This window comes from Cuculus canorus, chromosome 1, assembly GCF_017976375.1.
Source record: "Cuculus canorus isolate bCucCan1 chromosome 1, bCucCan1.pri, whole genome shotgun sequence".
Taxonomy (NCBI): Eukaryota; Metazoa; Chordata; class Aves; order Cuculiformes; family Cuculidae; genus Cuculus; species Cuculus canorus.
In genome coordinates this window covers 170,768,297-170,784,901 of record NC_071401.1, presented here as the reverse complement: position 1 = coordinate 170,784,901, position 16,605 = coordinate 170,768,297, and the positions used below count along the sequence as shown (strand labels likewise).

General features: G+C 35.5%; 1 protein-coding gene across 8 annotated transcripts in view; it reads left to right on the top strand.

The window, feature by feature from the left end:
* Positions 1-16,605, top strand: part of ANKS1B (ankyrin repeat and sterile alpha motif domain containing 1B) — a 427,137-nt gene that overhangs the window by 132,065 nt on the left and 278,467 nt on the right. The window lies entirely within an intron of this gene.

The window sequence follows — 16,605 nt, the reverse complement described above, 5'->3', positions numbered from 1 at the left end:
ATTGATAGGACAAGGTTGGCAGAGTGGGTTAGCATCTCTATCTCAGCATCTCTGCTTTTAAACTAACAGTTAAAACTTGATTGGAATATTCTGTAATACTGCACTTTGAGACAAATTTTTCTGCTAAGTAAAATAAATTTGGATTTAAAAGTTCATAAATTAGTCTAATCAAATTAATTTAATGAATTAATTGATTCATTAATCAATCTTACTGACCTTTCTATTGGGCTAATCCAGAACAGTGTCCTCATTCCTTAAACTGGACATTTCTACTAATAATTTTACTTTTTAAACTGCCCTTCCAGTAAAAAAGAGAAAACACATGACATATTTAACCTTGAAAAATAACCATAACCATATTATTCATAAGGCACACATTAGTATTGCCTTTTTAATCTTAAGAATGTAATTAAATTTTGTGAACTATAGTGACAGATTATCTCAGAAAAGGTGTAAAGTTTTAACAAATGTGTAAAGTTCACATTGGATCATTCTAATGCTAAAGTAAGTATTGTCAAGTATCATCATGAAGTTAATGTGTTCTATATCAGTTATCTAGTGTCTAGAATACTGGTAGCAGAAATTTAGGTGCAGCATCATGCTGCATTTGGGGCTGTGCTGTTAAATGTCCCTTCAGACTTAACTTGCATTCTTGGAAGCCTGGACATTTTGAACCATACTCCATCCTTGAACCTCGTAACGTCGTACACTTTATTTAGCAGAAATATTGAATGAAATCTGAGCTATGTTACAGAAGACATGTTAATAAATACATTTTTTTATTGGACTTAAGTGTGTGTCCATGCCCAACAGAGAGATCATATTTCTTTCATTCTACCTCTATAGTTTCTGCTGCAGAAACTCATTAGGAGTAAGGACAGGTGACAGTTGATGTGCTAATATGCCAATGCTACTTAAAGTATTTTTAGGTCTCACTTTGGGTATCATTAGGAATTACAGATGACTTTTCAAACTCTGTTTTTTGTGAATGACTCGGTGACAAAAAAAAATTCACCTTTGGGAGAGTTGATCTGTTCATGCAGGTTAACAAAGGTTTTAATACAGCATCTCAATAACCAGAAGAGACGTTACTGTCCCTAAACTGCATGAAAATCACCCTTATATATGGGAGTTCTAGTTTAAGGACCTATTTTTTCCAGTTATGTTACTTTACCGTGGCTGCAGGTCAAGGACAACATAGTGAGCCATCTTCAACTCTGGAAACAGCTCAGCTGTAGCAATGCAGAAGTCAGTGGGGGCTGAAAATCCAGCTGAGAAACAAGGTAAACACTTAGGAGCTTCACTTAAGGTGAGCTGTCAACTACTGCGGTGTCAGCAGTTCCCAACTTGGCAATTTTGATATAGCTCTGGTGCAACTAATCTACCCAGTTATATCTGAGAAATGGCTTCGGTCAAAGGGATAAAAATGTCCTTAGATATGTGATGAGTTGCCTGCAGTAGGCAAGCAGCGGGCAAGGAATTAAAAATAAAGGAAGAGACATATTAGCAGCTATTCTGATTATCGCTCCAGCTAAATGTACTTTGGAGAAATCTTGCTACAGTCAATCGTGTTTTTGTCATTTAGAAAAATTACTTAATTTGCAATTAAATCCCAGTGACTTGTAAGGAGGACCATGCAAGATAATAAATCTGTAATTAATGATAACTTTTTCTTATTGCCTTATAATCACAGCGGAGAAACTAACAAAAAATGCTTGTCACTGAATTATTACAACATATCAAATTGTCCCCAAGCTGACCCATGTACTGTGAAAGTAGTAAGTTTTGCTTTCTCAGCTTGGCATCACTCTCCTGTCGTTACAGTGAAAATGAACCTGAAAATTTGTAGCCAGTGTGTCAGCTCACCTTTGCCTGCATTCTTGTGTCTACTGTATAAACGATTTGCCATATCAAACAGATATCTAGGAGAGAGTACTGTAGCAACCTGAATTGAAAAGTAACCAGCTGTTACTAAGTAAGTTTGCGAAGATAAGGTAGATCTTGAGTCAAGCTGGAAAGTTGATATGCAGGTCAGGATCAGATCTAGGGACGTCCAGGAATGTTCATTATGACAAGACCAGTTCCATGGTCAAGTTGGGAATGAAGTCTGGGTACACAGGGCACAGTCATAAGCAGAAGACAGGCACTACTTCAACATAGCTCAGGAAGGAACTAAATTCCCCAGCCTGAAATAGCATCTCCAGGACTGGGGATGTGATTGAACGGAGAACCTCAGAATGCTGGTCAGGGTCCTTAGAGCTCATTAGTGCCTCAGGGCCTGACATGATAATCAATGCCCCTTATTCTTCTACCTATCACTCAAGGAGACAGTATCTCCAAAGAGTATAATTCATCTGTATGGTGAGTGAGAAGTGAAGAGACATTCAAAGCTTGTCAATAAGAAACATAAAGCACAGATGTGTAGGGTAATGTGTGCCATGCATTGGTTTGATGGAGTAGGTAACTGACAAAAGAAGTTTGCGTTTCCGTAACAACCTAACCGCTGAAGTCTTTCTTAGGCAGGAACTCATTTCTCTTCTAAGTAATTTTTGGCCTTAGAGAAATGCTCCCATTATTAAGTAAAGTTTCCCCGTTCTCTGTTTGTTTTATGTATTCCAATCCCCCTCTATACAGAAAGATTCATAGGCTGTAAGAAGAATGAATAAAAGCATCTCACAGTGCTCTGACATGATGAGGATACTCCCCATAAAGAGAAAAATCAGTTTCTGGCCTTTGTGTAGTTCCTTTAATAAACCTCTCAAGATACAACTGAAAAACAGCTGGGTTTCTGTGCCTGTTACTCTGAATAGAAGTCTGTTTCTGAACCACTGATTTCTGTACTAGTGATTAAGAAGCTTCTAATGTTCAGCCTCAGTGCATTTGTGGCCAACTGAAGTCAAGCCAGAGGAACCTTAATGTACTGTTTATGGGTAAGTCAAGTCATTCTTCAAGAAGCAATTCTGGACTGCCTCTGAATGATTCTGACAATCTCCTATTGCCTGTACTCATATCCATATGTAATGCCTTATTGTGGTGGCTAGAGAACTCCGAAGGGTGGTAAAATGTTGCATAGAGGTCTTCCAAAGGTGTGTAGCGTGTATCACAGTATGTTCAAGTTATTTTGTCTTATTTCTGTATATATGCATCCATTTAAAGTATTGGCCTTTATAAAAATCTGCATAATAGTATCTACGTACTGTGCCCTAATAACCTTCCCTTTTTCTGTGTAAGAAGAGGAGAGTGAAGTTACAAGGACTATAAGGCTTGAAGTGGTTGAACAAAATATCAGATATATTTTTGCAGTAAAACGTTGTATTTTGTCCAACTGAAAGCAGTTTTTGTTTTTGCTGTTTATTTACCTACTTTTTAGTGAAATTTACTTTAAAGTGAAAATTGAAAATTATCAAACAATTCTCAGCTGTATTTTTCAGTTTATAACCTATTTGTGCTGAAATATAATGCCTAACCTTTTTATAAGACCTTTTCTTTGCTCTTCTTTGTTTTCCTTTAACCTGTATCCGAGCAGTACAGAATGAATTTGGCAATGGTACAGAAATTATAAATTTACTTGTTTTAACAGGGTAATTTATAAAGATGTAAGTCTCACATTCAGAGCTTCAAGATACAAATCTTTGCCAGAACACAGTGTGTTGGAAACAAAACTAACCTTCTGAATGAGTTTCAGTGATGACACATTTTGTATGTGTCATTCCTACTGCCACAGTATAGAGTGCACACTTCTTATCAGATGCAATTTTGTCTAATGCACTAACATATGTTTGAAGTTTGGATTTTTTAATTTCACATGGCATTTTAATAAAGCTTAAGGCAGTGCTGATGGAAGAATAAAATACACAGTAGCTCTTATATCATGCATTTTGTTGTTTTTTTCTTCAGTAAATCTAGTACTTGTTTTAAACACCTTTCTAAAGGTGTAAAAGAAAAGATTTCTGAAAATTATGCCTGGAGAGTGTTTGCTGATATAGTTGTTTCTATAGTATAAATTATAAATCTATAAATTATTTTCTACTCTTTTCCTGGTCTTTTATAGTTCTTTTTATTTTCTCTGAGTACAAATCCCCAAAATATGGGAAGCTTGTTTTATCATAACGACATTTTCATATCTATTTTCTGTATTTCTGATATTTTTATCATAGTAATTGGAGTACAGTTAAGATGCTTTATATTAACTTTTTTAGTACTGTATCTCTTAGAGGACTGCAGTGCAACTGTGTTTCTCTTCCTACATTGATTACTTTTTTTGTTGAGGGATGTTATTAACCTACAGATTTTGACCAATAGGTCTTCAAGTGATCCGAGTCTCAGAGACTGGCATACATGACTAATCTCATTGCTGTTAGGCATGTTTCACCATTGATTTCAGTTCTGTTAGATTTTCATTGTATATATCTTTTACCAAAAGAAGGGACTTGATTAAAATTAAAAATTGATCAATTAAGTATTGATATGAGATCAGGAAAAGTGTGTGACTGGTAGCATAAGATGAAAAATGAGATTCTGTTTGTGAGAATATTTTCCTTTTCTTCTGCTTTAATCTGAAATCAGGAAAGGATAGCAGTTAAGGTATTATAATGCTGATTGATTGACAGACTCTAACTACAAAGCAGTGTGTTAAAATTTCATTCTTTGCAGTGTTGGGAATAAAATAAAAGTCGTGCTTTTTTTGTTTCATCTCACTTCTTACGTTTTGACAAAAGCAGAATTTATCCAGCAGAGCGAAAACATAACACCAGCATAACAAGGTGAGAAGCAAGCATTCAGTGACTGCTGTTTCTTGTGTCTTACTCTCTTGACTGATTCTTGCCCATTAAACTGGCAGCTTTCATGATCCCAACAAAGAGCATTAAGAGAAATGAGGTCTATACAGGGTTTTTTACCTTCCTTCCTCCCAACGGTACTTGTAAGATGAAGATGGGTAAAACTGCTTTGGTTTTTTTTTTTATTTGGGTAGTCTGGAAAGAGCGTATCCTTATATACATACGTCTGGAATCATTGATGGTTAACTATAAATTTACCTCAGTTACAAAAGTAGGCAACTTAAATTAACTTTAATAATAAAAATGTCATATTAACCCAAATGTATTATAGGAGTGAATGTCAAATTAACTCGATTTACTTGTATTAAACAAACATTATTTAATTTTATAAATAAGTTCATAAGACCCAGTTTCTCTGAAGCAAAGCTAATTTGCATGACTCCTTTTATTAATGCTGATACATATCAGGCATTCTATTATTCCTGATGTCAGGCTGAAAGCTAAGGTTACTCCATTAGCTTACTTTTAGTCTTCTTATCAATATTCCAAGTGCTATTAAGAAACAGCAGCATTTATTGAAAGAACATCTTGCCAGATCATTTGTATCTCTTGGATATAAATCAGATACATCTGCTGATTAAAAATCTCTATCTTTATTAACTCTTTTTTAACATTCCCTTTGGATATTTTCATATGAGCGTATTTTCATATGAGTTTGTGTTTTATGTTTAGAGGAAATATTTCACATCTCTATTGTTTTATAATATTATTTGTAGAATAATATGCCATAATTTGGTTTGTTCCATTGTCCATTCCGTTAGTCCTTTATGTCCTTGATATCTTGTGGAGAAACAGAAACAGAAATCATAGTTAGACTTCTTCAGAATGCATATGCACAGAAGGCTGAGTTGAGGTTGCACAAGCCAAGTCAATTCTTACTTATCGCAGCCCTAATGTACTTTCCTTTACAGCCTTATCATCCCTCTAGGAGGTTTATAGTATATAATTAAGATAATTGCACCCCATCATATGCTCCTCTAGATAACATCTCTAATAACATCCTTAACAATGAAACGCTAGTCTTAAAAATAGTCTGTCATTTCTGAAGTTAAAGTACAAGGGAATGACTGATACCACATGACCAGTTCATCATCAAAATACGTGCAGGTCTCCACCAATCCAGTATGTTCCAGTAAATATGTTTATGTTCTTAATGTAATTCCACTTTACAAATGACTAGCTTATGCTTTCTCTGCAAAGTCAGAGAAAAAGGCTGCTGCTTGACATATGTTAAACATTTTCTGATAATTCATTACTTTTTATTATTATTATCAAAGTTGAAAAAATCAGCTTTCACCGGAGTTTTGGGCAATTTTTTGCAAATGAGTCCTCATCAAAGTGCATGCATTTTGACCAACTCTCAGTTTTATCCATCCTGGTGTGATTACCATCTAAAATGATCTCATTATGCACTTGAGCGCATGCTGTCAGACAAAACCCTTTTTTCAAATCAAGACAATAACTCAAAAGAACCTAATTATTTTGAGGTATTTTGCATTTTAAAGCTCACTTAAAAATAATATTTAGCAGGATCTGATTTTTTTCTTTTTTTAAATGATTCTTAGTTTCAGCATTCTTTGCAAGTACTTCTGAGTCAGAGATGAAATATACATAGATTATATATAACATATTCCATTCTAGTAAATAACCCTACACTTCAAAATACTCCTGAGATTGTTTTATAATTAAGCAGATATAAGTCATATTACATTTAAGAAGTGGCAATAATTTAATAGATATATGAGGAACAATATAGCAATATTAATAAAACCCATGTAGTTGCTAATATTACCAGTAATAGTAAAACATCTTATTAATTTGTTTACACTTTATGTGCATCTGGTATGTTCTAGAGGAATATAAGCTTGTGTAGTGAGTATAGCACTGCATGGAGGTCTTCAGTAGACATTTAGCTAATACTATTTGTCTCCTGGTGCACCTATGAATATTCTACAAATCTTAAACTGAATTTTCTTCAGAGCTTTTCAGGTTGAATCTTATTTCGTATTAGAAATTGGGAGGAACCAGCTGTCTTGACTTCATACTTTTTATTCTGTTATACTCAAGACTTTGAGTGTTCTCCTGTTTTGGATTTAGGGGAAATTAAGTCCTAAAATTTGAGACATCCATTGCCCAAGAGTCAGTGCTTCACTTGGCTTATGTCTATAATGCAGTAATGTTCAATTACTGTAAATAGAGCTAAACTGGTTTTCAGAAACACTGTAGATGTAACAGGAAGTACAATATAGATATGTCTTGAATCACACAGAGAACTCTGCTGTCTCTTGTGGAACACTAATTTCTCCATTGTTTGTTCTCTCAATTTCATATTATAAAGCTGCTCGACTCTGAACTATTAATCATTAGACGCTGCAATATAAGTATCTTAGGATCATTTAGACATTCTCAGCTGCTTCAGAAAGCTCGGACATTAACAGAATCACAGAATGATAGGGAGATCAGCTTAGCAATAACATCTGCCAGGTCTCAGCACTTGTGGGTGCAGCCCATTGAGACCCATGGATTTGTTGGCGTCCAGTTTGCCTAAATGATTTCTAACCTGATCCTCATCTACCACGGGACCGTCTTCCTTTCTCCAGACTTGCTTTCCTCCTGGGTCTGAGATTCCCGCATGCCAGCTTTAGAGTAAAGACTGAAGCAAAGAAGGCATTCAGTAACTCTGTTTTCCCTCTATCCTCCATCACCAGGGCACCCACCTCATTCAGCAGTGAGCCCATATTTTTTCCTGGTCTTCCTTTTGTGACGGATGTACCTGAAGAAGCTCTTCTTGTCCTTGACTTCGCTTGCCAGATTTGATTGCAAGTGGGCCTTAGTCTTCCTTGGTGCATCCATGCATACTCTGACAGTGTTCCTACATTCTCCCCAAGTGGCCAGTCTCTTTTCCCACATTCTGTAAACTTGCTTCTTCTATTTGAGCTTTTCCATAAGCTCCTTGCTCATCCATGCAGGCCTCCTGCCTACTTTGATTGATTTGTTATTCCTAGAGATACATCAGCCTTGAGCTTGGAGGAAGAGGTGCTTGAACTAACGTTGCTAATGTAACTAACATCGACATTAACCATCCTCCTGACTCGTCTGCTCCTTCTGTAGTTTTTCAGGCTTTTTGATATTTTGCATTAAAGGTTGCAATTTTAATACAGTTTATCAGGGAGTGTTTTGTAACTTGCTGCGGATAGTAAACAGATGAAGCCTACAGGTGCCTTGTATCACAGTTATTACTATGCGATTGCCTTCAATTTAGATATTTGAGGTGATGACTTGGACAATTCTTTCTATTTCTATGTCCCACATCAGGACACTTATTTGGGATGTGGGGGATTAAGCTGAGAAGCCTAAGTACCAGGCTACCATGTGAATGTAGCTGTACCGCAGGATATTAGCATGCTATTCAGTGCTGGACTCATGTTTCACATCCTGTCTGCATCACAGCTCCATGTCAGACCACGATATATCAACTCAGTCCTTACCCTGCTGTATTAGAATAGGAGTGACTTCCACCAGGACAAAAGATCAGCATTTTGGGCTACTTGCCCTGCAGCACTTGTTTTCCCCCCTCTCCCCTCCTCCCCATGAGTCTTTCTTGAAAAAAACCACACCAGGACATCCATCCTGCTCCAAGAATTATTTCTAATGAAAATATCCCGAAAATTATTCATTTCCCTGAGAAAACAGGTTTGAATTAATCCGAATGGAGAACAAGTCTTACGAGGAGCGTCTGAGAGAGCTGGGGTTGTTCAGCCTGGAGAAGAGGAGGCTGAGGGGAGACCTTATTACTCTCTACAACTACCTGAAAGGAGGTTGTGGAGAGGAGGGAGCTGACCTCTTCTCCCGAGTGACAGAGGACAGGACAAGAGGGAATGGCCTGAAGCTCCGTCAGGGGAGGTTCAGGATGGATATCAGAAAAAAATTCTTCACGGAAAGAGTCATCAGGCACTGGAACAGGCTGCCCAGGGAGGTGGTCGAGTCACCTTCCCTGGAGGTGTTTAAGGAACGGGTGGATGAAGTGCTTAGGGACAAGGTTTAAGGGAGTGTTAGGAATGGTTGGACTTGATGATCCAGTGAGTCCTTTCCAACCTGGTGATTCTATGATTCTATGAATTTGTTTGATGAAAATAAAAGATTCTCAACCACCACCTATCCACTGCATGGTGGCTCTGCTAACAGGCAGATGCCGAGGTCTCTGGATCATAGCTCTGCCTGTCCCCTGTCTCTCTTTTCCATCTTTTCTTCCGTGTAGGGTTCAACTACTGCCACACAGTTACTGTGCTCTTTCAGATATGATAGGGAAGAGTCACTGGCTTTGATATAAATGCAATTAGTAACCTTACTCTCTTTTCTACAGTTGTAGTAGACTCTACCTACCACCAAACCAACAAAAAAGTTTTGCTGGTCCGTCTGACTGACAGTCTTTAGGAGAATTTATTTTTTTTTGTGACTGACTGTATCAAAATTGGGCTATGACTTTAGCTTATATTGTGCAATCAACTGAGTATGCATACTGATAATTTTATTCCAGCGTTGTCCTGAATAAGATCTGAAATAATAATATTTTAGGATAAAAAAGCCTGCCCTATGCCTCCTGTCTTTACTTTAAGTAACAACTTAAAAGTGGCAATTGCGTGAAAAATTTAATTTACATTTAATATTTCAATACCTTTAATCGTGTTCTGCTGGGCATTCACTTTTTCGTGAGAGTATATGTTCTACGAGTTTTTTTGATAACTTTGCTACTCTCTTTAGTACATTTGGAAAGCAAAATTCTTGGCACGGCTTGCTAAAGTTTGTTGAAATCAAAATATTTGTGAAAATATTAAGCAATTACTAAAATAAACCAATTTTGCACATAATGAACAGATTTATTTATTTTGTTCAATGTCAGAGATGATTAAAAATAGAAAAACATTGATTCTTAGTGAAGGTAGTCAGTGTTGCATTCTGTAAAAAAAAAATAATTCCCTTAAGTTAAATGAAAAACACACTTTTGCTTCCATTTTTTCTGCCTCTGTCTCCCTTTCTGCATCTGCTAGTCCTGATGGTAGTACTTAGCTTGCTGCCAAAAAGTTTCCTTGTATTACTTTACATTTTTATTCTGTGAATACTGTTCTCATTTTTGTGCCACCTCAAAAGGAAATTTGAAGTGTGAAAGAGATGTAGGATTTTGCTAAATATCAAAATAGGATGGGAATGGGTTGTTATTACCAGTCCACAAGAGTATAGATGCAGCATATCTTTGCTAGCAGCTAATGATAGAAAAATTTCTGCTGCAGTAGGATATCAAACTTGTCTTTTCTTTTTCTTTTTTCTCTTCTCATGTGCCTTCAAATACTGTAGATTTGGAAGAACCCTCATGGAAGAATATCTTCACACTGCGTTTCTTTATTGTTTTCAGAAACCAGGAAAGGTCTTCAGAAAGACTATTTCATACGTTTTCTTCCGGGGCAGGGTGCATTATTCTTTCTATAGTAAAATATATTATTAAATGCTGCAATATCTGTTCTGGGTGAGGATATTAAAAACAGCTGTTAGTAAAAGTATTCTTTCCACTCTGGCTCCAGCTGTTCACTCTATGCCCTTTCCTTTCAGATATCATTCCCTTCCTGTTGGAAGATACTTAAATATTATAGCACAGTTAAAACCTTTTTTTACCAGTAGTGCTGGGAGTGAAATTACTTTTTTCTCCAAAAGCATTTCCATTATTTTGACATCTATTTCTGTCTTACATTATGATGAAAAAAAAAATCAAAACTTGATTTGAATATTGTATAAGTAAAACTTGGGAAGAATATTTATGTTCTGGTCAGTTTTATAGGTTGTCTTTCAGAGTTCTTCCCTCACAACCTGTAATAATTTAAACAAGGATCTGCCACTGATAAATTTAACAAAAGTTTTAAATGACTTATGAAGCCGTTGCAAACAGAAAGCCATACATTTTAGAAATTGCCTGTTCAGCTGCTGGATATCAGCCTCATAAACACAATGTGGAATAAAATAGTGACTCATATTCTAATGGAATAATGACATATGCAATATGAAGTTGCTTGGGGGCTAGGAGTTTTGGTAATAAGTGTGACGGGAATTCTGTGAATTCTGCCTTTTGCTTTGGCTAAATACATATCTATATTCCAGTGTAAATTAACTGTAATCCTTTCTTGTAGTTTAACAGTTGAAGTTAAGGAATGTTGAATAGTTTTAAGCCACAAAGCTTGGCAAAAAAAGTGTACTTTCACTTAATTATGATCCCTGTTTTGGTATTAATGGTGGATGGGATCAGCTACTCTGTTTCTGCCCCACTGTGCTGGAATATTCCTTCATGTCTGAATATACTGATTTGACTCTAAGTAGAACAAATGGACTAAAGCTGCATGATCTAGAAATTTTGATTTATTCATTTGCTATCAACAGCAAATTCAAATACACTTCTTCAGTATATGTAAAGTTTTGTGCTATCTTTATAATCTCTCAAAAATTCCTAGGATTTATCTGCAGTCCGTATGTGTGGTCTCTGTAAGAAGCATAGTAGGTTGTGTCAGTAGGTGCACTTAATAGGAAGAATTCTAAGAAATATACGAAGCTAGCTTGTGGATATTAGAGAACCTAAAACCAAAACAAGAAGAGAAACCACTGAGGCAAACTTCGCATTGTGACAGTAACTAAATCAAATATGCTGGACTCCATCGAAGGTTCTAAACACTCAGAACAGAATTTATGTCAATCCTGCTTTCTCAGTCAGAAGGTAAGCTAAATAGTGTGTAAATATATAATATGGTTATAACATAGAGTTTCACCTAAATTGCAGCAGATAGAAAATAAAGTAGTGCAGGAATATTAATAAAAAGGTTAGAATTTGTATATTTTTCAGAAGAAAATGCTAAGTATAAATAAAAATATGTAAAAGTAATATTTGGCAAAATTCTTTTTGGTGTGTTAGTTATAAAAAAGAAAATTTGGGAATTAAAAAAATAAAATTGAGTGTTTGGGATTTTTTTAGTTATTAAAAACTCTAATGCTGTAGTGCCACAAATAAGCTGTTAATGGTTGGAAATTGGATTTTGTTATTTCAAAGTTATCGACAGTACTTCTTTGATCTTTCTCAGATCCTTTGGACATTATCAGGGTGACATGTTGGACTAGATAGCTGGACAATTTTTTTTATGCTTAATGAGTATACTGTGACACTGGATACAATAAATATTTCAAGTTTGCACAAAAAACTTTTTTCCTTGTGAATATATATTAAATACAAAAATGTAAATTTTCAGAGTGAGAATTGAGCTTTCTAACGGTACTCAAAAATTATGATCCTTTTAATAGGAATAACTGGATATCAAAACATATTAAAATATAATTTCTAACTCTGGCTGTAAAATATTTTGGTTAGTTTTTTACTTCAGTGCTCTGATAAAAAGCTTTATTAAGTACTTGATACTTTAGAACAACTGAAGCTCATGAATATACAGTTTTGTTCATAAATAATATTTCATCACAACTAAAGAAAGGTGCATATTGGAAGGTTTATCTTCAAGAGCGCTTAAATTATTTATTTACTGAGCTTGATCTGTGGGGACTATGGCTATCGTCAGTATTATTCAAATGATTTGAGAGCATGCACTTACTCTCACTGCCTTTTGCAGTTTATATTCTGAGATAATTTGAAAATGTACCCTAATTCACTAATCATCTATTGCATTTGCAATAGCAGAATTCTTTCTCTGCACAGCAGATTTTGGTTATTCTCTTTGGATTATAGGAGCAGCCTTGTGAAATACCAAGGGGTGCATATGATATCATTCAGTGTCCTTTCAATGCTGAGCTTAATTTAAATATAAGCACAGACATCTCCAGTATGTGTCATTCTTTTTTGGAGGATGTTTTTTTTTACAAGGCTACTAGGCATTCCAGTTTTTAGTCAACGACTGAAATAAACAAAAATATTTTGGCACCTGTAACTACACCCTGTGCTTTTCATTGAGCTTCCAGAAACACAATGACTACATGCTGAGACAAGGAAAATGCAGAAATCTATGAAATATCTGTCATAGGCAAGTGCAGTCATTTCACTGCAAACCTTTTAAACTTTGAAAAAAAACCAAAAAAAGAAACATTTCACACACACACACACACACACACACACAAAGAAGTGTATGGTAACTGTGTAGCATTGTTTTTGAATGCTCAATTAGACACCAACAGCTTGCAGAGGCAGTCTCAAAAGGTTACTCAGGAAATGGTGCAAATCACCCATCATCTCTCATTAGTACTTAATGAGAGATGTTTTTCCAGACAGTTGCCTGGTATTACAAGAGTTATGCAAGCTTGAAGAAGTTCCAAAGTCTATTTGAGCAGGTGGGTGATTAAAGGAATTAAAAAGTTGATAATAGTCATACCCAACTCTCATGGATGATGCAGAAACAACTAAGCAGACCCCCTGCTGCCACTGGAATGCACTTCACTGGTAATTAATTCCAAATACAATCTTGAAATAGCTGCCACATCCATGACTGGGCCAGTTATAGCTTCAAGTGCTTTCAGCAAGACAGTTGCAGATATATATTTACAATCCTACTCAGAACAATGGTTATTCAGGTTTAAGTGTGTGGGAAACAAAACAAATTCAAAAGAGCAAATTCAAACAGTTCAGTCCAACAGTTCTCTCTATGCATCCAGTGTAGCTACATACTGGTTCTATTATTCAGTATTCCATCTGCTCTTTTGAAATGTCTTTTGTAATGTTCATTCCTTGTAATGCTGGAATACAAGATTGTCCTTATCTGTGGTTTCTAGATTTATGCCATGTTGCATAGTCATGTAGGAGAGAAGATTTGCTTTGGAGATTAAATCAAGTTAAAACAATTTTAAAGCTGAATCCTATACTATGAAAAATTGCCTAGTCCTTTAATTTGGGCTATGTATAACATGAACATTTTTTGTCTGCCTGACAAAATAAGAGATATTCTAATTTTTTATGTGTGAACTTCAGCCTGGCTTAATTTACTGTATGCAATTACTCTGAATCTTTGCAATGGGTTCACCACTTACAGGAGACATCACATTTTTATGACATATGTTATTCAAGCAGCCTTATATATGGCAGCTGTGTGTAAGTTCAGGGCAATTAGTATATTTTGTGACCTACTCTGCTCAGTTTTGGGTCTTTCTTACTTTCTTCCTACTTGTTGCCTTGAGCTCCTGCCTTGTAAATTTACTGCTGGTAGAATCTGGCAGCCCAGATTGACCCATGAGGAATTAACCGAGCCTAACTAGTGCTGTTTCCATACAAAATGTTCAGATGCTTTGTTCTGAGACTTGCACTGAAATTTGCCTATGAGTAGGTTTCAGCGTGATGTGGTGATTCTGCTTGATCTGTCTTTATAAAGAGTTAATTGTGTTTTATTAGCCCTCTGTAAGCTTTAGGAAGATTACCGTGCTGAAATTCTGTTTAGCATAAGAAACAGTATTCAGATGATTCCTCTGGGTCTCTCTTTCACTTTTAGATAAAGCTCAGCAACAGTAGGAAAGATTCCTTGAGGCATAATCTGGGTAAGTTTCTTGGTCTGCTCCTCAGCACAGGGATACCAGCATATCTCTGATACAACTTCCATATCTTTGGCTATCCCTGGAATCAGAAAATACTGTTTCTTCTAGCACTCCACTGTGGTTATAAGTGGCAAATCTTCTTCCATTCCAATTATGAAGATTTTTAAAGGACTAGATAATTCTCCCATTACTGAAGAGCAATAACATCTAGTTTACATTAAGCTGTGCATTTCTTAGCCAGCTGATGAAACTAGCCCTGCTGGTGGCCGTGATCTCTGTGTGGAGATATATGTAAATGATGTCACTGGTGACTGATCCTTCAGAAATAATACTATTTCCATATTATCTCCTTTTGTGGTCTTACAAGATTTCTGTTGTGGTTATGATTGATTTCTGTCTGAGAGAGATACTTAGCCATGTCCTTTTCAGAGCTTTGTGCCTCTGTATAACACATTTGATGTTTAGAGGTCATATAACATATACAGACAAAGGCATTCCAACATTTTTTTTCTAAAAACAGATCCAAACTCATAGGAATTGCCAGAATAGGTAAGTGTTTCTGTAATAGTTTTCTAACAGCGTTGAGAACTGAGTCTGCTATAACTGATCAAACTTAAGTCTGTCTTGATACCACACTAAAAAGCATAATGATCCCAGAAAACGCTGAGCCATCTGGAGCTTTATTCACATTTTTTTTGCTGGGGTGTCTAAAGCAGATGCAGGATTTTGGCCTATCTTCAAGTAGTTTGAAACATTGCATGGAATGTTTCACACTGAGCAGAGCCTGAGGAATAAGAGGAAATTATTTACTTGTGATATGGTGCCTTTGAAGTTGTTTTCTATATACGTATGCAAGTCTATCTATACATTTATGCATATGTGTATATGTGCACATTTATTTTTCCACCCTTTTTCTTTCTCCTGGAGTTGCAGTATACAAATCTATCCAAGACCTGAGGTTATAATATAAAGCTCCACAAAGTCATAAAGATTAGGCTTTGTGCTTCAAGTATTTTGTTCGTGTCTAATATTATATTTTCAGAGGGTTTAGAATTTTTTGTATGTATATATATACACACACTATTAGACATGTAGCATATAATCTAGTTCTAGATTATTACTGATCCACACCTCTAAAGTTGAATATGTATTTATTTTGTTTTTATAGCAAATTGTAAGCCTGAGCATATAATATTTAAGTAACTCCACAAATAAGTGGAATGTGTATATAGCTGGATTTTGGTTCAGAGCATTGGATATGAATTTGAAATAAATCATAGTTCCCAGTTACTGTTCATTACTTCAGTTACAGGCTGGTTTTGGAGCACATAAAATAGAATGCTTTTTGATCTAAAGCTCCATTTCAGGTGGGCACCAAAAGTATGAGGTCTTCTGGAAGCTGTTAGGTACATGTATGGTGGAGACGTTTGGCAGAATAGATGAGATGTTATATAGTCCTAAAAATTCAGATCCACATACATTCTAAATCATGAGGATCAGCTGCTTTGATCTGCTGATCCACTGCCATTACACTAAACTGTAGAAATAACTGATGCAATGGCTAATATAGGCAACTATAGACTTTGAAAAGGTTGCTAGCATGCTTCTGTAGTGAAAGTGGAAGACTCCAGATTAAATGTGTGTTCCACTATGAAGATTTATTTCTGAGGTGAAATGTAATTATAATATAATATAATATAATATAATATAATATAATATAATTATATAATATATAACATATAATATATAACATAATATATAATATAGTATAATATAATATATTATATAATATATATTTCTGGAATATCCAGAAGAAATCCTTCCTTGGAAGTCTAAAGATCAGTTTTGAACTGCTCAGGACTTTGAGAACATACTAATACCATTGCATTGCAAAGCATTTTATCTACTAGCATATAAATACTAGCATATAAATACAGAAGTCTAGCTTTAGGACCTGAATTTCAGTTCAAAAATTAGTGTTATTAGATAACATTACATATATAAAACACATTACATAATGGCATTTTAGTTTTATTCAAGAATTGGTTTTGTACCAAAAGACTGCATTGCAAATGAATCACTGAATGCTTACTATGTCACTGATAGTAGACCGACTTTTCTTCCTTGGAAAGGATTGGTTATTATCATAATTCATATATAACTATCTTTTGTGTGAGGCATGAGGCTAGTGTAGATTCGTGGTTAGACATTT